Genomic DNA, 24,947 nt, shown 5'->3' on the forward strand with positions numbered 1-24,947 from the left:
AAGCAATACATCATCCAGATACACTCAAGTTCCGACTATGGAACCAAAATAAAAGAAGACTATCCCAAATGTCGGTGGGAGCGACACCTATGGGATCATAAGAATCCCTACTACAGTTAGCGGGGCGCGGGGTCGTGAGAAGAGCGGATCAAACAGATAGTACACAGTTTGTTTATCCAGGTTCGGGCCGCGAGGATGCGTAAAACCCTACTCCTGCTTTGGTGGATGTATATTCCTGTTCTTGAGCTAGCTCTGGGGCATTAGGAGCTCCAAAAAGCCGAATCCTTCTCCTGGTCGCCTCGGGCCTCCTTTTATAGAAAAAGGGGTCGCCACAATGGCACACAAGAGATGGAAAGGGTACAGTGATGCGAGGTTATCCTTCACATTACATGACAAGGCGCATTTAATGCGCTTTGCTTAGGTGTCCTTGCTTTATCGGGGATGGGGGAGAAACCTGTCTCGTCCGTCGCCGCTCCTTCTTGTGTCGACACGCGCCCTGGCCAGCGATGCCTGTGATGCCATGTAGGTAGGCAAGCAGCTAAGGTGGCGCAGTGGTGGGTCTTCACGAAGATCTGCATGCCGCCACGCAGGTGCCTGCCCAGCTGGTTGGGTCAGTAGCTGCATGCGTACGGTGGTGGAGGTTTAGTCGGCGTGGGCCTGATGGTGGCCCTGCGGATGTCCTCGGCAAGGGCCTTGCCGGGGCCCCGGCAAGGGTCTTGCCAAGGCGCCTGCTGTCATCCCCGGCAAGGCGCTTGCTGGGGGTCTTGTGGTCTTCCCTGGCTGGTATCTCGCCAAAGGTCGTCGTCTTCTTAGTGCTTATCTGATCTTGAATGTCTTCACAAAGATCTGCATGCCACCACGGGGATGTCTCCCAAACCCTTGCCCCTTGGGGCAGTGGACTCAAGGGTAATTTGCTCCATAGGCGTGGGGCGAGTCGCCGCGGCAAGGGTCTTGCCGGGGTTGCCAAAGCTGCCTCCTGGCAAGGATCTTGCCGGGGGAGTCCGCTTCGTCCCTTTTGCTCTTCGTGGTCTTGGCCTTGGCGTCGTCCTAGTTCCCTTGAGCTTCGGTCTTACCCTGGCTCACCTCCCTTGCCTTGCTTGGTGTGGTGGTGCCCGTGGCTCAGACTGTCCGTGCACAGTTATAGGGGTACAAAAAAGTGTACCCCTCTTTTTGTACACCGACAGGAGCCCCCGGGCCTGGGCCACACATAAGCGCAACGCGTTGTTGGGCTAGGCCCAAAAACGGTGCGCAGGTAGGCGGGGCGGTTTTTACCGCGGTAAGATTCTTCGCGCGTTGCGCTTACCACGACTCGCGCGCGTGGCACGGCGTGGGGAGGTGGGAGTGACGTGGGCAGCATGCGTGGGGTTGGTCTCTGCATGCATGCGTCACGTCATAGTAAAGGGGTGGTTCGTGCCTTCCCCATAAATGGAGGGACGCATGGAGGCGCGGCCCATTTACTGAATGGGGCTGAGGCGCGGTCTTCAAGGCGTCCACTCCCCACGATCACGGGGTGGGGAGAGGTCGCTTCACCCGTCCCCTCAGTTCTGCACGTCCGCCATGTGTCTCCCATGCGCTTGGAGTGGCAAACGGTGGAGGCGGGAAACTGGGCCGTCGCTGGTTGGGGCGGCGGGTCGGTCCTGGCTCCCTGCGCCTTCCGTATCTCGATTGGCCGAGCGGGGCGGCCGATCCCCAACCGCGTTCCTTTATAAAGAGCAGGAGGGGGATGGCGTCCCGCATTCTTCGATCTCCTTCCTCCTTCAGCTTCTGCTCCTCTCTTCCATTCGTCATGGAGAGAGGAAATCCCGGTCCTTCAATGGTGGCGGTGAGGGTCGCCGCTCGACAACGCGTCCCTCCTTCTCCTGTGCCTGCGGTGGCAGGTCCGGCCGCGAGGGGAAGGGGGAGGGGGCAAGGCCGTGGGCAAGGCCGGGGCGCTCGGGGAATAGGAGGACGGGGTGGCGCGCCGGCCTCGCCTACGCCAGCAGCTCCTCCTCCAATGGAGGGCCATGTTGGGGATGACCCTTGTGAGTTCTTCGTCAGGCTGCGCCGGCCGCCGCACCGTCGCCTTCGTCTCCCGACTCCATTTGCGCAGGAGATGGAGCTGGATCTGCGAGAGTCATTGGGGCTGCACATGAGGGGCTGCGGGGTCAGTGGCACGCGGGTCCGCGTCGACTTCCCCGCTCCTCACGTGATGTATCTTCATCGGGGATGGAAGACGTTTGCTCATATCCACAGCTTGACGGAGGGGCTCACTCTCCATTTTAAGCTGATGGAGGGTGTCCTTCTCTCTGTCAAGGTCTTCGGGCACTTTGGGACTCGTACAAGGTGCTGCGTGTAGAGCTCTTCTGATAGCGAAGACTCCTCCTCAGGCGGGAGTGACGAGGAGGACAGCGGCAGCAACGACGAGGGCGGTAGGCGGCAGGATGACGGGTCCGACTAGGTGTCGGGTGCCGCTTCGTGCGGCACTGGCGACCCCATCATCCGTGTCGCCCGCTCCTTGAACCTCTCGGGGTCGTCTCCTTGGGCGGCTGGCGTTGGGAGGCTGCGGACGAGGAAGAGGGTGGGCGGCAAGGCCGTCAAGTCAGAGTACGCGGGCACCGACGCCTTCGACGCGTACTGACGTCCTGCCACCTCATCTTCGAGCTCTTCTTCTGGCGCCGCCATCACCACCCAGCCTTTGGACGGCCACCAAGATGTTCTCCCTGCGTCTTCTGCCACCCGTAGCTCGCCTAGGTGCTCCTTTTGCCCTTCTCGCCTCCTTGACCTGCCTCCTGAGGAGAGGGACAAGAAAGGGATTATGGGCACCTTATCTCTTTTTAGTTTGTAAGCCTTCGGGCCTTTGTTGAATTTAAAACATTTAATCCCTTCATTCATGTTTTTATTCCCTACGGACTGTACCTGAGTGGAATGTTTTTAATGAAAAAGGGATGCTTGCCGGGTCATTTGTTTGCGGGTGGAACCCACGACAAGGAGTAAATCCTTGATATCTCTAAGATAAACATTTTCTCGCCCGGCAACAGGCCATGCCGTCTCCCCACTTCGCTCGACCTTTCTCACGCCTTTGGCGGAGGCAGGGATGAGGCGGGTTCATGCTCCTTGTTTCATCCTTTCGCTGCCGCGACTACGACCAAACTTGGTCCCAAGAACGAGCCCTAGGGCCTAGAGTTAGGGGAGCACGGTAGCTTAAGGAAAAATGAGGTTTCACATACCTCAGTCCAATGGAATGCATGATAAGGGATGAAGAACTTATCTGAAGCTGCAGCCCCCGGTAACCCTGGTTTGCCGTGGGTGAATCTTTGCTCTTGCAGCCCCCGGCAATACTGGCTTCCGGGGCCTAGATGCTGGTATGTTCCTTTTTTTCTCCCCAAGTGGTTTGGCAAGGATATCTGTGTGTCCTATGAACCAAAGAAGAAAAAAGAAAGACAAAGAGACGCACACTCGACCTCGAAGCTAGGGGTTAGTCGCCGCTAAGCACTATCAACCCTAACCAAGGACGAGACTCGACCTAGCATGCATGCTATAACTTAGGGCGCCGGCTTCATTTATTTATGCTCAGGGTCTGCGCCTGGCTTTGTACAAAGGGTTACATGCGTCATCGGCAAGGCTCGTACAAAAGGTGGCTTGCCGGGGGGCCCGGCCAGCTGCGCCTCACAAGTAAAACTTGCGAAGATGCTCAATGTTCCAGGAGTTACTCACCGGAATGGCATCTTCGGTCTCCAGGCGGACTGCGCCGGGCCTGGTGACTCGTATTACCCGATAAGGGCCTTCCCACTTTGGCGTCAACTTGTTGGAATTCTTGGCCGATTGAACGCGCCGAAGAACAAGGTCGCCTTCCTCAAAGCTTCGGGCATGAACCTTGCGGCTATGGTAGCGTCGCAAGGCTTGCTGGTAGCGCGCTGCTCTCACAGCTGCCCGAAGACGATCTTCCTCAAGGAGCGTTGCGTCATCTTGCCGCAATTGCTCTTGCTTAAGGTCGTCATAAGCGAGTACTCGAGGTGACCCGTATATGAGTTCCATGGGGAGAACTGCTTCTGCCCCGTATACCAGGGCAAAGGGTGTCTGGCTGGTGGCTCGATTTGGTGTTGTTCTGATTGACCAAAGAACCGCCGACAATTCATCAATCTAGCGCCTTCCACTCTTGTGCAGTCTGTCAAAGGTCTTTGTCCTTAGGCCTCGCAGTACTTCAGCATTTGCCCACTCAGGTTGACCATTGCTTCGTGGGTGAGCAACGGAAGCGAAACAGACCTTGCTGCCAAGGTCTTGAATATACTGCATGAAGGTGTGGCTTGTGAACTGCGTGCTGTTGTCGGTGATGACCCTATTGGGTACACCAAAACGGGACACCAGTCCTTTGAAGAACTTGACGGCTGACTGTGCTGTGACCTTCCTCACTGCTTCCACTTCTGGCCACTTTGTGAACTTGTCGATTGCAACGTACAAGTACTCAAAGCCCCTGACAGCGCGGAGGAAACGGCCCAGTATGTCGAGCCCCCAGACCGAGAAAGGCCAGGAGAGAGGAATGGTTTAAAGGGCTTGAGCTGGCTGATGAAGCTTCTTTGAATGGAACTGACACGCTTCACACCTGGTGACTAGTGTCGTCGCATCCTAGAGGGCGGTGGGCCAGAAGAAGCCTTGCCGAAATGCTTTGCCGGCAAGGGCCCTCGACCCTATGTGGGATCCACATACGCCTCCATGTATCTCCGCCAACAGCCCCAGTCCTTCCTCTCGAGGGATACACTTCAATTTCACACCGTTCAGCCTCTTTCTGTACAGGACGTCATCGACGAACTGGTACATAGTAGAGCGACGGGCTACTTTTTCCGCTTCTTCCTGCTCCTCAGGAAGTTCCCTTGTTTGGAGGAATCAGACGGTATGCTGTGCCCACACTGGAGCCTGGGGCTCAACGGCGAGGACTAAAGGCACTTCCTCCGCTATAGGAGCGGCTGTCTCCACGGCAAGAGCTTGATGCTCCGTCGGAGCTAGCCGTCCTGTGGCGGGCTCAGTGTCTCCGGCAACATCCTTGTCGGCGGCTTCGGGGAGCTCGGCGGCAAAGTACCTGCCGGGCCCTGATTTTCTCCTCATGTTCTGCTCTGTTGATGTATCAACGGATGGCTGAGTTAGCCGAAACACAAAGGTACCTGGTTCCACAGGTAGCTTGAGGGCAGCGCATTTTGACAGGTAATCGACGATGTCATTCTCCGCTCGGGGAACGTGTTCTGCCTGTATACCGTCAAAACGCTCTTCCAGCTTTCTCGCTTCATCGACATAGGCCTTCATCAACGAGCTCTGGTAATCCTTGTTGACTTGCTTGACGACAAGTTGCGAGTCGCCCCTGATGACGAGTTTCTTGATTCCGAGGTCCGCCGCGATCCTAAGACCAGCAAGCAGCCCTTCGTACTCAGCCGTATTATTTGTAGACACCTCCCTGGGGAAGTGCATCTGGATCACGTACTTGAGGTGCTCTCCGGTGGGCGCGACAAGCAGTACGCCAGCCCCGGCGCCCTGTAAGGAGAAAGCTCCATCAAAGTACATGATCCAGTCGCAACTTGCCTCCTTGTCGGGGAGAGCAGTCTCTTGGGCTTCTTCGTCAGGCGTCGCGGTCCATTCTGCAACAAACTCCGCCAGGACTCGGCTTTGAATCGTCGAGGTACTCTCAAACTTGAGGCCAAAGCTGGACAGTTCCAGTGCCCACTCTACAATTCTTCCCGTTGCGTCTGGATTGTGCAATATCCGTTGCAGAGGGAGGCGAGTGACGACAGTGATTTCGTGCGCCTGGAAGTAGTGACGCAGCTTCCTCGAGGCCATAAGAAGGCCGAAGAGCAGTTTCTCCACACTGGAGTACCTTGATCTAGCCCCCTGCAGGAGGGAACTAACAAAGTAGACCAGGTGCTGCATCATTTTCTTCTTCGGCGGCACTCCAACTGGTTGTGTCGTCTCTGCATCGGTGGCATCGGGCTCTGTCGCTGCTATTACCTCGTCACCAATTTCTCTCTGCGCCACTAGTGCGGCGCTGACCACCTGGTTCGTTGCCGCCAAGTATAGCAGCAACGGTTCCTGTGGCCTAGGCGCAACTCGTATTGGCGTGGAGGAGAGGTACCTCTTCAAATCTTGCAATGCTGCTTTGGCTTCTGGTGTCCACTCCATCGGGCCCGCCTTTTTCAAAATCTTGAAAAAGGGAAGGGCGCACTCGGCGGACTTGTAAATGAACCTGCTCATGGCGGCAACGCAACCAGCAATCCGACGCACATCCTTGACTCGCTTGGGTGCTTCAATCTGCTCTATAGCTTTGATCTTGTCCGGATTGGCCTCTATCCCGCGCTGCGACACAAATGACCCGAGAAGCTTGCCGGACGGGACGCCGAAGACGCACTTCTCAGGGTTCAGCTTGAGATTGATCTTGTGTAGGTTTGCAAATGTTTCTTGTAAATCTGGTATGAGGGTTGCCCTGTTCTTGGTTTTGATCACTATATCATCCATATAAGCTTCCATATTTCTATGGAGCTGGGGTTCAAAACCAATCTGGACCGCCCTTGCAAACGTTGAACCAGCACTCTTCAACCTGAAAGGCATCCGTATGAAACAATACGTACCACATGGGGTGATGAATGCCGTTTTCTCTTCGTCTTCTCTTGTCATGAAGATCTGGTGGTAGCCGGAGTAGGCATCGAGGAATGACAACAGATCACACCCAGCCGTGGAGTCAACAATCTGGTCGATGCGGGCAACGGGAAGGGGTCTTTGGGACAAGCCTTATTGATATCTGTGTAATCAATACACAGCCTCCACTTCCCATTTTCCTTGCGCACTACCATTGGATTGGCCAACCACGTTGGATGGAGCACTCCTCTTACCAAACCCGCTGCTTCCAGTTTCCGGATCTCCTCTGTGATGAACTCTTGTCGTTCCAAGGCTTGCTTTCTGACCTTCTGCTTGACGGGCCGTGCATGAGGACAGACAACAAGGTGGTGCTCAATCACCTCCCTGGGAACGCCGGGGATGTCGGATGCTTGCCATGCAAACACATAGACATTCCCCCGCAGGAAGGTGACGAGCGCGTCTTCCTATTTGTCGTCAAGGGCGGAGCTTATGGTAAAATCCCCTCCCGTGCCATCCTCCTTGACAGAAACCTTCTTGGTTCCTGGCGGTGTGGCCCTGGACTTCTTGTTTCTGTCGTTGGTTCTCTCTGGCACGTCCTCGATGGGAGTGCTACACTCCGAAGAGGTGCGCTTGCCGGAGTGGGTGCCTGAGGTCTCACCGGTCTTCTTCTTTTTCCTTCCCGGGGCCCCAGCGGCAGGAGCAAGCGCCTTAGCAGTGGCGGCTGCTGCAACTGCTTGTTGGTAGAGTTGGTCAGCGCAAATTAGCGCATCCTTCTTGTCTGATGGGACGGTGATGATCGTCACAGGCCCCGGCATCTTCAGGGTGTTGTAGGCATAATGTGACACCGCCATGAACTTGGCCAGCGCTGGGCGGCCAAGGATCCCGTTGTAAGGCAAGGGGATCTTGGCAACGTCGAACACAATCCTTTCTGTCCTGTAGTTCAGATCACTCCCAAAAGTCACGGGCAACGTGACCTTTCCCTTTGGTTGACTTCTTCCTGGGTTGACCCCCTGAAACGTTCCCGTCTCTTCAAGGTCTTCATCAGGAATCTGCAGTTTCTCGATCACAGCAGGCGAGATTAAGTTTAGACCGGCCCCGCCATCGACTAGCATCTTTGTCACCTTGAGGTTGTGTAATGTTGGTGAAACCAACAATGGCAAGCACCTGACTGCAGTAGTGCGATCAGGGTGATCCTCAGTGTCAAAAATGATAGGTGTGCCGGACCACTTCAGCGGCCTTTGGGCATCAAACAACGGCTCTGCCGCTGTAATCTCACGCGCCCACTATTTAAGCTGGCTGTGAGAGGTATGCAGCGAGGCGCCGCCATCGACGCACATGGCCTCTGTAGCTTTCTGAAATTCTTGGTCACCAGACTCATTGTCCTCTTCGTGATCATCTTCTTCTGGCTTTTTGTCATGGCCCCGGGCGGGCCTCTCCTGCTGTTTATCTTTGCCGCGACGGCCAGCCTGGCCGTCACGCTTCTTGCCGGACCCTTCAGCACCGTCCTGGCCTTTCTCCTTGTCCCGCCTCTCATATTCAGCCCTCTACTTCTTAGCAAGGAGCTCAACCTATCTGCAGTTCTGGAGATCATGGCCGTTGGCGCGATGGATCTTGCAGTATTTCCTGTCGGAGTTTCCTGGCTTCTCGGTAGCCGCCAAGGCCCGGCAGGCGACACATCCGGCAATTTCCTTGCCGGGGTCATCTGCCTTGGTTTTCTTCGTGGAGCCGGCATCGTCAGATCCCTCGACGGCAAGCACGGCTTTACCTTTGCGCTTCCTGTTGCGGCGCCGGCCTTTTTTTGCGGGGGCGGCAGTATACTCATCTGAGGAGTCGGTTTCCACGCCGGCATCTTCGCCGGGGTACTTCCTTCCCTCTTCAGCCCGGGCACATATGTCAGCAAGAACAAAGAGTTCTGCCACGTCTTTCACCTTGTTCATTGCCAGCTCTTCGCACATCTTGCGGTTACGCACGTTCTGATAGAACGCGCTGATGATGGCGGCAGGGTGAACATCAGGGATATTGTACTGTACCGGGCTGAAACTCTGTATATACTTGCGCAGACTCTCGCCTCCCTTCTGGGGAATGACGTGCAGGTCGCTTGCTTGGCCATGGGCTTGGTGGCCTCCAGTAAAGGCGCCCACAAACTCATGGCACAAATCCGACCAGGAGGAAATAGAGTCTACCAGCAAGTGCATCAACCATGACATGGCATTGGGTTTAAGAGACAATGGAAAGTAATTCGCAAGCACCTTATCGTCGCGGGCTCCGACAGCTTGCATCGTGATGGTGTAGATGCTGAGGAACTCAGACGGGTGGGTCTTGCCATTGTACTTCTCGCCAACGTCAGGTTTGAAGGTGCGGCGAGTGGGCCACTGGAACTGCCGCAGCTCACGGGTAAAAGCCGGATAGCCTACCTTGTAAGGTAGGCCTCCAGGGCTCTCCGGGGTCGGGTGGTTCACAGCAGGCCCTTCTGGCCTGTCTGACTGGTGGCACGCTCCGCGCCGGCACTCGATAGTGGTTCGAGCGTCTTCATGGGATCGTTCCCGAAGAACTTGGCGCTGGTCACAGTGGGTCCGTGGGTCAGACGACGCTATGGAAATGTCGTCGCCCGTGACATCGCGACGAGCCGGCGTCCTCGGTATCGGATGGGGATGAGGTGAATGCACCGTGGTTGTTGTGCCGCCGGCCTTTCCGCCACTGGTGCGTGGGACTCCATCGGAGCGTTGACCTGGGGGCTCCACCGAACTTGGTTCGTCTTTGTTAGCCACCACAACAAGGCTTCGGAGAGTGGCTCTCCATTCGTCGAGTTTCCCTGTAGTGGGAGGAAAGTCGAGGAGCAACTGCGCGCGCGCCAGGGCCTCTGCTGGCGTCGGTGGCAGCGGAACCTGCACGGATCGCGACGTGCTTCGACTTCTGACCATGTCAGAAGGAGCTCTATCATGACCCCGCGGTCGCATGCTGTTGTCACCAGTGCTTCGGCGAGCGGGCAGGTCTTCTACGTCCCGGGAGTGGCGCTCGGGGCTCTTCCCGCGGCGACGCCCGGGATCTTCGGCGTGATGAGGCCGTTCGTCGCGCACTGCCCGGGAGGAGCGCGCTGTTGGCCCCAGCGTGGGAGTCTTGGAGGCCCTTGTGTCGCCTTCGGGTGGGGCGGCGATGACCTTGGAAGGCCCCGCTCCACCCGCGAAGGGCCTATCTCCGCCTTTGGATTTGGCGATGTGTGGCCCGTTACCAGGCGCACAAACATCGCCGTCTCCCAAACTCCGGCTACTGGGATGGCGTTGGTGTTCGCGAGCAGCGCCCCGGGTCCTTTCTGCGACCGGTCCGCTGCTCGCCCACGTCGGGACGGGCTGTCCGGCTTCCGACTGGCCAACCGCCACCGTCGTCTTCTTCTTGGGCGCCATGATGATGAAGGTGCGTCGAACTAACTGCTAAAGCCGATTCTCACAACTGCGCCCCCTACCTGGCGCGCCAAAGATGTCGGTGGGAACGACACCTATGCGATCACAAGAATCCCTACTACGGTTAGCGGGGAGCGGGGTCGTGAGAAGAGCGGATCAAACAGATAGTACACAGTTTGTTTATCCAGGTTCGGGCCACGAGGATGCGTAAAACCCTACTCCTGCTTTGGTGGATGTATATTCCCGTTCTTGAGCTAGCTCTGGGGCATTAGGAGCTCCAAAAAGCCGAATCCTTCTCCTAGTCACCTCGGGCCTCCTTTTATAGAAAAAGGGGTCGCCACAGTGGCACACAAGAGATGGAAAGGGTACAGTGATGCGAGGTTATCCCTCGCATTACATGACAAGGCGCATTTAATGCGTTTTGCTTAGGTGTCCTTGCTTTATTGGGGACGGGGGAGAAACCTGTCTCGTCCGTCGCCGCTCCTTCTTGTGTCGACACGCGCCCTGGCAGCGATGCCTGTGATGCCATGTAGGTAGGCAGGCAGCTGAGGTGGCGCAGTGGTGGGTCTTCACGAAGATCTGCATGCCGCCACGCAGGTGCCTGCCCAGCTGGTTGAGTCGGCAGTTGCATGCGTACGGTGGTGGAGGTTTAGTCTGCGTGGGTCTGAGGATGTCCTCGGCAAGGGCCTTGCCGGGGCCCCGGCAAGGGTCTTGCCGAGGCGCCTGCTGTCATCCCCGGCAAGGCGCTTGCCGGGGGTCTCGTGGTCTTCCCTAGCTGGTATCTCGCCAAAGGTCGTCGTCTTCTTAGTGCGTATCTGATCTTGAATGTCTTCACAAAGATCTGCATGCCACCACGGGGATGTCTCCCGAATCCTTGCCCCTTGGGGGCAGTGGACTCAAGGGTAATTTGCTTCGTAGGCGTGGGGCGAGTCACCGTGGCAGGGATCTTGCCGGGGTTGCCAAAGCTGTCTCCCGGCAAGGATCTTGCCGGGGGAGTCCGCTTGGTCCCTTTTGTTCTTCGTGGTCTTGGCCTTGGCGTCATCCTAGTTCCCTTGAGCTTCGGTCTTACCCTGGCTCACCTCCCTTGCCTTGCTTCGTGTGGTGGTGCCCGTGGCTCAGACTGTCCGTGCACAGTTATAGGGGTACAAAAAAGTGTACCCCTCTTTTTGTACACCGACACCAAATGCTACGAAGATCCCCGATCGACCCGACTGGGCTCCACTACTGATCAACTGGAAACGGAACAACATAACGAACACGATCTTCAACGAGCTCCTCCTTGAGCTTGGTTGCGTCACCTGCACGGTTTCATCGGCACCTACAAACTGGTTTTGGAAGTATCTGTGAGTCACGGGGACTCAGCAATCTCACACCCTCGCGATCAAGACTATTTAAGCTTATAGGAAGGGTAAAAGGTATGAGAGCGAGAGCGAGAAGAGAAGGCAAAGTGACTAGCATATATGGTGGCTAAACGTAAGCAAATGAGAGCGAGAAGAGAAGGCAAAGCACGTTCGAGAAATATATGATCAAGAAGTGATCCTAGAACAACCTACGTCAAGCATAACTCCAACACCGTGTTCACTTCCCAAATTCCGCTGAGAAGAGACCATCACGGTTACACACGCGGTTGATGTATTTTAATTAAGATCAACTTCAGGTGCTCTAGGTTGGACCAACACTTAGACAAGCACTGGCCCGGGGGTTTAAAATAAAGATGACCCTTGGGCTGGCCTAACCCAAGGAAAAAAGGCTACGTGGCGAATGGTAAAACCAAGGTTGGGCCTTGCAGGAGGAGTTTTATTCAAGGCGAACTGTCAAGGGGTTCCCATTATAACCCAACCGTGTAAGGAACGCAAATTCCGGGAACATAACACCGATATGACGGAAACTAGGGCGGCAAGAGTGGAACAAAACACCAGGCATAAGGCCGAGCCTTCCACCCTTTACCAAGTATATAGATGCATTAATTAAATAAGAGATATTGTGATATCCCAACAAAATATCCATGTTCCAAACATGGAACAAGCTCTAATCTTCACCTGCAACTAACAATGCTATAAGAGGGGTTGAGCAAAGCAGTAACATAGCCAAACAACGGTTTGCTGGGACAAGGTGGGTTAGGGGCTTGGCTCAAAAATATGGGAGGCATGATAAGCAAGTGGTAGGTAGCGCAGCATAGGCATAGCAAAAGAGCGAGCAGCTAGCAAGCAAAGATAGAAGTGATTTCGAGGGTATGGTCATCTTGCCTGAAATCCCGCAATGAAGAAGAACGAGTCCATGAAGAAGACGAACGGACATAGACGAACGGATCCTCACAAACGTGACGCTATTGGAACCAACCCGAAGAAGCCACACTGGAAAGAAACACACAACATAGTAAACAACCAACACATGAACATGGTATGATATGCGGGATGCGGTATGTGATGCATATGCATGATTTGGAAAGTAATGATTGAACCTGGCCACAATATGGAAATCCAATAGTGCCACTGGAAAGGTGAGGTGATTTTGGTCGAAATCGATATAAAGATCACCAGAATCAGATGCACGGTTTGGAAATGGCAAGCAAAACAAATATGGCACCGGTCTGCGATAAACAACAAGTAGCCATCTAAATGCATCAAGATAGATATTCTACATCACTCAAACATGGCAACAAAATACATGGCAGGGATCCACTCATGACGCTTGACAAAAAATGAACACTGAGCTACGGCTAATTCACTCATTAGTAAGCTCAAACAAGCATGGAAAAAGTGCAAATGATTACTGGTTTCAGACTTGGTGAAATAACACAAGTCTGGAATTTATCATCAGGAAGCAATCTTTAGAGCATGAAAACTACATGCTACAGGAACATAACATGGCAAAAAAAGCATGGCATGAAGCTACTCTAAGCATATAACAAAAGTCCCTTAGTGACCTTGAGCCAAAAGGGATCAGAAAATACAATTGCAAGCATGTGAACATAGCAAAAACATAAACAGATTCAGCCTTGGTGAAAAACTGGAGCATGCAAAATAGATTAACGAGTAGGCATGTATATGAGCTCGATGCACTCACTACGAGGCATTGCATGACAAACTAAGCATACGCCCATCAAGAAGACATTGCATAGACGCTAGACATGGCAAGAACAACAACATAGCATGCACGGATCAATAGCAACATACTCGGAAAAATTGCTAAACATGTTAACAATCTGCCAGGAACATTTTATAGCAAAAGTAGAGCTCCATTGACTCAAGCTAGGGTACTCCATAAATGCAAACAAAGACATGGATGGATAAAGCATAACATTATTATCAGAACATCCTTACTGATCATCCTCAAAAGAGGCATGGATCACTAGGAAACAACATGAACATATGGCATAAAAATTAATGACAGGGCAAGGACTTAGTGAAATTCTAAGTCCCTGAAATCAGCAACACTGAGTAAGCTACTTTGCAAGCTTGTGCTAGTCACCACAGAGATCACAAAAATACATGGCATACACCCCTGTAAAGATGGCATGGCATTCTACAAAACACATGTAGAGCTCAGGATCATAGCATGCACACCTTAATCATGGCAAAAATGACAAAAGGCCATTTGCTGAAACAGATCTGACATAATCATCACATAGCCCTCTTCCAACAGCATTTCGGGCATCAAGATGAGCTCAAATGAAAATGATGCAATGAGTTGAAATGATGTACTCTTCGAGACGAACATTTTCATATGCTACGCGAATCGAAGCCACGTTGACGAAGTTATGATGCGATGAATGTGGGCACATGAAACTTCCAGGGAAAAGACTTAGTCGTTTTAATACCTCTCGGATGTAGGGTTTCCGAGGTCAACGGCGATGCAGGCGGCTTCTCCGGCGATGTGGCGGCGGAGCGACGCCAGAGGGTGGCCGGGGAGCTCGGGGCCGGGCGGATCCGGCCATGCCTCACCAGATCCGGCCGGATCCCGGTGAGGGGCGGCACGGGGACGCGGGGCAGGGCGGCCGGCGAGCGAACGACGAGGGGGCGCGGAGCCGCGCCGGCGAGGCGGCGGACGCTGGCGGGCGGCGGAGCAGGGCGCTAGGCGGCGGCGCGCTTGGCAGCGGTGGTCGGTGCGGTGACCTGCGGCGGCGCCGTCGTGGTAGGTGGGCTCGGGCGGCGCGCGAGGGAGACGCGGGGCGCACGGCTCGGGCCGGGGAGGGCCTCCCGCGGGCCGCGGCGGGCGCGGAGGAGAGAGAAAGTGGCGGTGGTGACGTGTCGACACGCGGTTGCCTGAGGGCGGCGGCGCGGTTTCGTTCGTCCGGGACGGACATGTTCGGCGGGCGAGAGGGGAGGAGGATTAGGGTTTGCACCGCGAAATCGGGGAAGGAGGACTAATTTATAGGTAGAGGGAGCTAGGAGAGTCCAAAAGAGGTGCGGTTTTCGGCCACACGATCGTGATCGAACGACCGAGATGATGGAGGGGCTCTAGGTGGGTTTTGGGCCACTTTGGAGAGGTGTTGGGCGCAACACACACGAGGCCTTTTCAGTCCCTCGGTTAACCGTTGGAGTATCAAACGAAGTCCAAATGGCACGAAACTAGGCAGGCGGTCTACCAGTAGTAAACCAAGGCCGCATGACAAGTCTCGGTCCAATCCGAAAACGTTTAACACCCGCACACGAAAAGAGGTAGAAAGGGACACCGGATGACATAGGAGTGCCGGATTGCAAAACGGACAACGGGGAAAATGATCGGATGCATGAGACGGACACATATGCAAATGAAATGCACATGATGACATGATATGCAATGCATGGCATGCAAGCAATGACATGGCAAAACAGCGAAAAACTGGAGGACACCTGGCACATCGGTCTCGGGGCGTTACAACACTCCACCACTACGAGAGGATCTCGTCCCGAGATCTAGAATGGCACCGGAGGGAAAACGGAAGTGAAAGTGAAGAGGTAAAACTAAGTTGCTTCTTTGACAAACGAGTGAAACCAAAGAACCTTGAAAAGGTTGAGCAAATTGAAAGAAAGAAAGCAATGGAGAAGAATAAAGTTAAAAGCACTCCGTTAAGAAAGGGGAAAAATAAAGAACCGATTTGGGTAGCACTTCGGTTGAAAAGAGATGAAAGACTTGATAAAATGAAAGAACTTGAGCAGCGGACACAACACTCCGGTTAAATGGATAAACCAAGAAAAGAACACAATCCTAACAAAACAAGAAGATGGGTTGAAGAGAGCAACACAACAATGCCTCCGGAACAAAAGAAATAATGGAATGGAATGAACGAAGGCAAACAAGATCTTGAGAGAGCGCACTTACAACAAATGCTAGAATGGAGTTGTCGGAAAACTAGCAACGAAAAGAATAAGCTTGATATGGTCTTATGGAATATATCTCAAATATATGAGGTGACAACCTGTCACTCACGGGAAAAAGAATTGGATTGATAAGAATAAGGAGACGAGAAACTTATCTCACCGGAAGGATAAATGAAGAACTTGGATCATTTATAAGCACCATAATTAGCAACAATCCTTAGGGAAGGCTTTAGGTGAAATGTAACCCAAGATAACTCCAATGACGAGATTGATGGATTTAAAATACCTCATTCTTAACAACATGCGAATCATGACACATGAGCTTATATTATGAAGAATGACATAATACCACCTGAAATGATACGGTAGAAAGAATTGCACTTCGGAATGCGAGATGAAGAAATGCTTGAGCTCCTTACAAAAGAATCTCAATGAACACTTGGAGAAGGGATTATTTCCTTGATGAACCATCGTGTAGAACATCCATGAAGAATTCCGGTAACAAAAGGATGATAAGGACAGAAGGAAAAAGAAGTTGAGAACACAAGGTGAAGCCTTGAAATGATTTAGATGGATCTCCATGATGAAAAAAAATGAGAGAGCTTGGAACTCCAGGAAAAGAAAGATGAACAAATGAGATCAAGAATTTTGATGAACCTCCGGAATAAGGAATTAATCACCTGGATGAACAAGAATAAGAATTACATTATGCGTATCCTTCACAAATTTAAATTGATGACAAGCAATGGATTTGACATACTACTTATTCTTGTAGAAAGGATTAAGATAGATATTGCGCAAACTTGGAAAGGTCTTCGACGGTTCACCGGAAGGATTGAAACAATGAATAAATTGATGTGATAACCAAGGAAGAGAATTCTTGAACGAACCACCGTAAGAATTGAAAAACGAACAAAATAAAGGAATGAATCACTGGTAAGAATTAGCAAATGAACGAAGATGTTTGAGAGACTTTAGATCCATTAGAACGAGGAGATTACGAGCTGATTAGAGAATCCTTGATTTAAACACCGGTATGATTTAGAGTATGAGAGCTAAAAGCTGGAATGAATAAACCTGAATTTATGGACTACGGATAATCCAACTAAGAAGGCTCTTGAATTGCTCCAGATAGGTGAAAAGAATTCTGACAATCGAAAACAAATATAAGAGGATGGGCTCGAACTGGAGTGACGAATCTCTGAGAGAACGGATAAGATATGGAGGTAAACTCTTCTTCGGTCTTCAAGTGTAGGGAGTGACGATGAGAAACACCATCAAGAATTGTTGAGGCACTCCGGAATGAAAATTAGAAAGGTTGAACCAAGGATGAAAAGAAAAGAAAGATCTTGGATAAAAGCATTTGACTGATGGAAAATTCATATTAGCGTCAAACTTCAAAAGAATTTAGGATAGCTCCGGGAAAATTAGAAGAGTCAGGTAAGATCCTGGGAAAAGACCTGTGGGTTAGGGCCCACTCAAAAGAAACACCGTAGAACGATTTAAAAGAGAGAATGCACCGGTTGAGTTAAATGGCTTGAATGAGATAACAACCTTGAAATAGGTTGAACTGATCTTGAATGAAAAGACGAGCCTTCTGAGATATCTTGAGCACTCCGGGACAATAGAATAGTGAGAGGTGAACGATTAAGAATTGCACCGGCATGAGAAAGCCATGAAATGAGGAAAATGGTAAACAAACACCAAAAGCTTGAATTGAATGCACCGGAGGAGAAAAAGGAACGAAGAATGATGAACTTGAAGATCCGTTAGAATCTTCATGAGAAATCATCGGATAAGACATTGATTGAAAAGAAAGAAGAGAGTACACATCAATAGGCTGGATACTTGATTTAAGACAACGGATTCCTTGAAGAAAAAAAAAGGGGGGGGGGGGGGGGGAAAAACAAAGACAATTTGGAGACGGATGAAACAAACACCATTGACGAAGACTGAGATTGGCTCTTGCAAGTGTTGAAATGATCGGATCCACTTGAAGAGAAAACACGCCGGTTGAAAAGGATTGACATGACAGACTCGATGATCGAGAAGGATTAGTATTCACATAGAAATATGAGAACACCACTTAGGAAAGGTATGGAATCAACATTTGACTTCAAAGCAACTCGAATACCACAACTGAAAACAAAACAAAGGATTGGCTTGCAGAATAAGCCAGAACAAACATATGATAGAGATTTCGTCCGAACTTTTCGTGGTGGGGCCTACACGGGCTCGATCGTATAGCACCATCATGTACAAGGCAGTGCACATGACATACGAAGAGTCCCTGAGTCGGCATAGCCAAGGACTCTTTAAGACACAACGAGACCACTGTAAAACCAATCGTGGATAGGCGGACCACTAGACGTCGAACCCCAATTTCATATCATACATCTGTCGGAAAGATATCCTAAGAGCTACTTGATTTCCCACTTATAAACTCCCGAAATTTTCCGGCTATGCAATCAGGTGTTGGGGATACAGGGGAAGCATTATATCTCACCCAAAACTAGCAAATCCTACATCCAGCTGTATCCATCCTTCAACACATAACCAAGAAACCTTCGGAAATCATTTACCTCAACCTTCAAAAAGCATCCTTTATACGAGTTATGGCAATACTCCCGAACTCCCGCCCCAGTACTGGGTGGCGTCGAGGTTATCTCACCAACAACTGCATAAAAGAGATTTTCGATGTCGGCGAACTCAGGTATTCCAGAACTGCAACGATAAAATTTTGACGACAACACCTCAGAGCTCAACTCCCCGGGACACTGCCACAACCCCTAAATGACAGGAGGCACCAAGAACAATGTTCTCGTCACAAAACCATCGGAATGATTCCAAGATACCCGCGTGATCCTAAATTTTTTTAGTGAAATTTGAGAAGAGAAGAGTCAAAACTCTACGTCAGGATGCCTCACCAGAGCGACGAAGCGACTGAGGAGTAAAAAGAATTCCTAACTCTCCGATATATATAATCCTAAATGACTCAAAACATTTTTCTAGACTCAACAACGCCAGCGATTCGATCAAGCAGGGGGCTCCTAAGGTCGGGGAAGGCTCTGATTACCAACTTTTAACACCCTCGATGCGGCTATATCTCCCACGTGTTGAAGCACGACTTAGAGGCATAACCGCATTGAAAGCAATGTCGCAAGTGAGGTAATCTTCACACAACCCATGTAATACATAAGGGAAAGAGATACATAGTTGGCTTACAATCGCCACTTCACACAATTACATGAATAAACCAATACATCATCCAGATAAACTCAAGGTCCGACTACGGAACCAAAATAAAAGAAGACTACCCCAAATGCTACATAGATCCCCGATTGACCCGACTGGGCTCCACTACTGATCAACTAGAAATGGAACAACATAACAAACACGATCTTCAATGAGCTCCTCCTTGAGCTTGGTTGCGTCACCTGCACGGTTTCATCGGCACCTGCAAACTGGTTTTGGAAGTATCTGTGAGTCACGGGGACTCAGCAATCTCACACCCTCGCGATCAAGACTGTTTAAGCTTATAGGAAGGGTAAAAGGTATGCGGTGGAACTGCAACAAGCGACTAGCATATATGGTGGCTAAACATACGCAAATGAGAGCGAGAAGAGAAGGCAAAGCATGTTCGAGAAATATATGATCAAGAAGTGATCCTAGAATAACCTACGTCAAGCATAACTCCAACACCGTGTTCACTTCCTGAACTCCACCGAGAAGAGACCATCACAGTTACACACGCGGTTGATGTATTTTAATTAAGATCAACTTCAGGTTTTCTACAATCGGACATTAACAAATTCCCATCTTCCCATAACCGCGGGCACGGCTTCCAAAAGTTCAAATCCCTGCAGGGGTGTCGCAACTTAGCCCATCACAAACTCTCACGGTCAACGAAGGATATTCCTTCTCCCAAGACAATCCGATCAGGCTCGGCATCCCGGTTACAAGACAACCTCGACAATGGTAAAACAAGTCCAGCAAGACCACCCGATGCGCCGACATCCCGATTGGAGCTGCACATATCTCGTTCTCAAGGCACACCGGATAAGCTAAGAGTACGGGAGCCAATGTAACCCAAGTTTCCAAGGGACGGCCCCGCACGGTGCTCTGGGTTGGACCAACACTTAGACAAGCACTGGCCCGGGGTTTAAAATAAAGATGACCCTTGGGCTGGCCTAACCCAAGGGAAAAAAGGCTAGGTGGCGAATGGTAAAACCAAGGTTGGGCCTTGCTGGAGGAGTTTTATTCAAGGCGAACTGTTAAGGGGTTCCCATTATAACCCAACCGTGTAAGGAACGCAAAATCCGGGAACATAACACCGATATTACGGAAAGTAGGGCGGCAAGAGTGGAACAAAACACCAGGCATAAGGCCGAGCCTTCCACCCTTTACCAAGTATATATATGCATTAATTAAATAAGAGATATTGTGATATCCCAACAAAATATCCATATTCCAAACATGGAACAAGCTCCAATCTTCACCTGCAACTAACAATGCTATAAGAGGGGTTGAGCAAAGCGGTAACATAGCCAAACAACGATTTGCTAGGACAAGGTGGGTTAGGGGCTTGGCTCAACAATATGGGACGCATGATAAGCAAGTGGTAGGTATCGCAGCATAGGCATAGCGAAAGAGTGAGCAACTAGCAAGAAAAGATAGAAGTGATTTCGAGGGTATGGTCATCTTGCCTGAAATCCCGCAAGGAAGAAGAACGAGTCCATGAAGAAGACAAACGGACATAGATGAACGGATCCTCACAAACGAGATGTTATCAGAACCAACCCGAAGAAGCAACACCGGAAAGAAACACACAACATAGTAAACAACCAACACATGAACATGGTATAATATGCGGGATGCGGTATGTGATGCATATGCATGATTTGGAAAGGAATGATTGAACCTGGCCACAACTTGGAAATCCAAGAGTTCCACTGGAAAGGTGACATGATTTCGGTCGAAATCGATATAAACATCACCGGAATCGGATGCACGGTTTGGAAATGGCAAGCAAAACAAATATGGCACTGGTCTACGATAAACAACAAGTAGCCATGTAAATGCATCAAGATAAATATGCTACATCACTCAAACATGGCAACAAAATACATGGCAGGGATCCACTCATGATGCTTGACAAAATATGAAAACTGAGCTACGGCTAATTCACTCATTAGTAAGCTCAAACAAGCATGGTAAAAGTGCAAAATATGAAACAGATATGACATAATCATCACATAGCCCTCTTCCAACAGCATTTCGGGCATCAAGATGAGCTCAAATGAAAATGATGCAATGAGTTGAAATGATGTACTCTTCGAGACGAACATTTTCATATGCTACACGCGCGAATCGAAGCCACGGTGACGAAGTTATGATGCGATGAATGTGGGCACATGAAACTTCCAGGGAAAAGACCTAGTCGTTTTAATACCTCTCGGATGTAGGGTTTCCGAGGTCAACGGCGATGCAGGCGGCTTCTCCGGCGATGTGGCGGCGGAGCGGCGCCAGAGGGTCCATGCCTCACCAGATCCGGCCGGATCCCGGTGAGGGGCGGCACGGGGACGCGGGGCATGGCGGCCGGCGAGCGAACGACGAGGGGGCGCGGAGCCGCGCCGGCGAGGCGCCGGACGCTGGCGGGCGGCGGAGCAGGGCGCTAGGCGGCGGCGCGCTTGGCGGCGGTGGTCGGTGCGGTGACCTGCGGCGGCGCCGTCGTGGTAGGTGGGCTCGGGCGGCGCGCGAGGAAGACGCGGGGCACGCGGCTCGGGACAGGGAGAGCCTCCCGTGGGCCGCGGCGGGCGCGGAGGAGAGAGAAAGTGGCGGTGGTGACGTGTCAACGCGCGGTTGGCTGAGGGCGGCGGCGCGGTTTCATTTGTCCGGGACGGACATGTCCGGCGGGCGAGAGGGGAGGAGGATTAGGGTTTGCACCGCGAAATCGGTGAAGGAGGACTAATTTATAGGTAGAGGGAGCTAGGAGAGTCCAAAAGAGGTGCTGTTTTCGGCCACACGATCGTGATCGAACGACTGAGATGATGGAGGGGCTCTAGGTGGGTTTTGGGCCACTTTGGAGAGGTGTTGGGCTGCAATACACACGAGGCCTTTTCGGTCCCTCGGTTAACCGTTGGAGTATCAAACGAAGTCCAAATGGCACGAAACTAGGCAGGCGGTCTACCAGTAGTAAACCAAGGCCGCATGACAAGTCTCGGTCCAATCCGAAAACGTTTAACACCCGCACACGAAAAGAGGTAGAAAGGGACACCGGATGACATAGGAGTGCCGGATTGCAAAACGGACAACGGGGAAAATGCTCGGATGCATGAGACGAACACGTATGCAAATGAAATGCACATGATGACATGATATGCAATGCATGACACGCAAGCAATGACATGGCAACAACAGCAAAAAACTGGAGGACACCTGGCACATCGGTCTCGGGGCGTTACAAGCAAGGAGCCAGCGGCCAAGTCTACAGGGACCGGACATCCGGCCCCAGCCCGGACATTCGTCCGACCTCAAGCTCGGATATCCGAACACCACCCAACCAGAGAGTAGCAAGGCCAGCGCCTCCAGCCCGGACACCCGGCCCCTCATGAAAGCCCGGACATCCGGCCCGACGCCCGGACATCCGTCCTCCCCTTTCTACGCAAAGTGAAGGGTCGAGGCCCGTGTACCCCTTCGCCCCCCTAGACTATATATATACTCTTCTCCTACCTACGTTTTAGGGTTAGCATTGGTTTAGCTCATTTTAGAGATAGAGTATTGCTCATCCACATGGGATCTACTCCACGAGAGAGACTGTGGCCCCTCTTCGGAGAAGATCCCTTTGGATTCAAGACCTCCTTGTGAAGAAGAACATCAAGACCTCCTCACAGAGAAGACCAGCTACCTTTGTATCATCCTTAGTTGTCCGTGGATCGTGTGATTTCTTATGTACTCGAGGATCTAGCACATGTGTGACTATTTCTTGTTGGTTTAGTGTTTCTCTTGTGTTCCCCCTGTGTGTCCCTCGTTTCCCTCCTCGTGTTCTTCGTGTTCATCACGGGATCCGCTCCTTTCATGAAAGATCGGTCGATTAGGGTTCTACCCTACATCATCATGGTATCTAGAGCCATGTTGATCACGATTTCGGAGCCTCCCCGTTGTGTTTCTAGCCTAGTTTTTGTTGATTTTGTCCCTAATTCAAAATTTCCCCACAAAAATAGCCCCAATTTTTTTTGTGATTTATTGGCGTGATGAAGTTTTGTTGGATTTGATCCGCGGATTTCGTGTGTTGCAGGTAGATCCAGCTTTCCATCCACTTTTCCCCAATTTCCATCCAAAAATTCCTCAGAATTTTGCCTGGATTTGACCTCTCCACGCGAAGATCTTTGAATTCATCCACAGATCCAGAGCCCGGACATCCGGCCCGACAAGCCCGGACATCCGGCGCCCCGGACATCCGGCCATCATGCCCGGGCATCCGGCCCCTGGCAGCACCACTTCCTCTCCACCGCCCGTTTTCCGTCCATATTTCGCCAAATTTTGTTCCGGTGCCCACATATACTTCCGCATACCACCACCACTTCCGCATACCAACACCATCGCTTACCACTTCCAACTCTAACAATTTTGGTCCCATTTTGCTTTGAGAATTTGAGTTGCGGTTCCGTGTCCTACTTGTGTTTCGGCTATTTAGGTATGGTTCGACATCAACATCACCGCTGCTCGTCTTCACCACAGACACGTCACCAACAACGGCCACCTCGACTACATCTCGGTATTCGTCACACTCATTCGATCACCGTCATCCGTTCTTGCTAAAGGACAAGGAACCAAAGAAACGGTAACCTCACCTTGGTATTGGACATATCATTCTTGCCATTACATTGATAGCCATCATAGCCTTACGCCTTTGCGTCTCTTACCTATCAAGGCTAGCTATTGAGTATTGCTGGCAACGAGACATGTGCACATTAGTGATCATACTTCCCATAGCATACATACATCATTGTTGCATATCTTGGTATCATCTCTTATGTCACAAGGTTGTCATCGCATACACAATTGCTATCTTGGTTCATGAAGCATTGCATGAGAAAAGAGCTCAAACAACAAAGAGCCAAACAAGCTTTGAAGCAAAAGGGAAAGATAAGAAAAGAGCTTTTAAGCAAGCACCATAGCATCATACAACACTAAGATTGTCATACTAGATCATCTTGGATCATATCATAGAAACACCTTGCATAGAGCATACTTGGGATAGAAGTCGTTGCATTTTTGCTTTGTAGGTGGTGCACAAATCTTTGTATCTGCCTATTGTGCAATCGTTCTAGCATCTCTCTAGTGTTTTGCAACAAGAGCATTTTTGTGGATTCCACATTTTGGCTCATCCTTGGTTGCACGACCCCACTTATCTTTTTGCGTGTGTGTTTCCGTGTACCTTATCTTGCTTGGTCTACTTGTTGCATTGCAATCTTGCAAATCTTTTCCAACATTATTGAATCTCACTAACAATTGCATCAAATTTTGTGCCACCATCCTAACCAAGATCCACCATAAGCTTTTACTTGTGTAGGTGTGAGAAACCGACAAGAATTGGTACCAATTGTGCTATTTTCTTGTCCACATTGGAGTGATCATTGATTCACTTTCAACTTCGGTCAAGGTACATTTGGTATACGTTCTTCTCTTTCTACCACTCACATTTTTCTCTTGGAATGATGGATAGGCCAAGTACTTCAACCAACCCACTCTTCATTGAGCACGACGACGACATGAACTCCTACGTCACCAAGATCCACCTCTTTGGTGCACAACGTGCTTTTCATCAAGAGCAACAAGCAATGAGTGAACGCATCGACAACCTCACCGCCGACTTGCGACTCTCCGAGCAACATACAAGGGACTACTTCGACAACAAGCCTGACGATAACAAGCAAGAGAACAATGCGAGAATGGACGAGATTCGTGCTTTGTTGCTCAATCGCTCTTCTTCCACTTCGTCCTCATCAAGAAGGAGCCGTTCAAGTCGACACTCTGACTTCACCCTCTCTGGCTCAAGCACACCGACATCGAACACTCTTCGACGTGCCGCACACAACGATATTCACTCAAACCTCAATCCTCTACACGACACCAACTCTCAAGGGCACATACAACGTCAAACCCAAGAGGATTTTGCGCTAGCACGAGAAAGGCAACGACAACGCCAACATGAAGTGGAAGAGCAAGCACGTCTACACCAAGAAGCACAAGATGCCAAGGCACAACGCCAAGAACAAAAACTCCGTGAATCTCAAGCACTTGAGGAGCAACGTGCCCTTCAAGATTCAAGTCACACCGTAGCCACACGCAACCGCCATCGGCGTGAACAAGAGGAAGCACTTCGCGAAGAGGTTCAAGAAAGAAGATTTCAAGATCGTGTGCATTTTCAAGTTCCTCCTCGAGCTCGACAAGCTCCCCAACAAGCTCGCCAAGAACATCAAGTTCATCAAGAGCATGAAGACAATGGAAGTCCTCCACAACAAGATAAACATGAGGTTGACAACCCTCCTCACCAAGACCAACACGAGTTTGACAATCATCAACAACATGGACGTCATCATCCCCGACCCCAACACAATATAGAGCACTGCTACGGCAAGCTAAAGTT

The sequence above is a fragment of the Triticum urartu genome, chromosome 1, assembly GCF_003073215.2.
Source record: "Triticum urartu cultivar G1812 chromosome 1, Tu2.1, whole genome shotgun sequence".
In the NCBI taxonomy this organism is placed as follows: domain Eukaryota; kingdom Viridiplantae; phylum Streptophyta; class Magnoliopsida; order Poales; family Poaceae; genus Triticum; species Triticum urartu.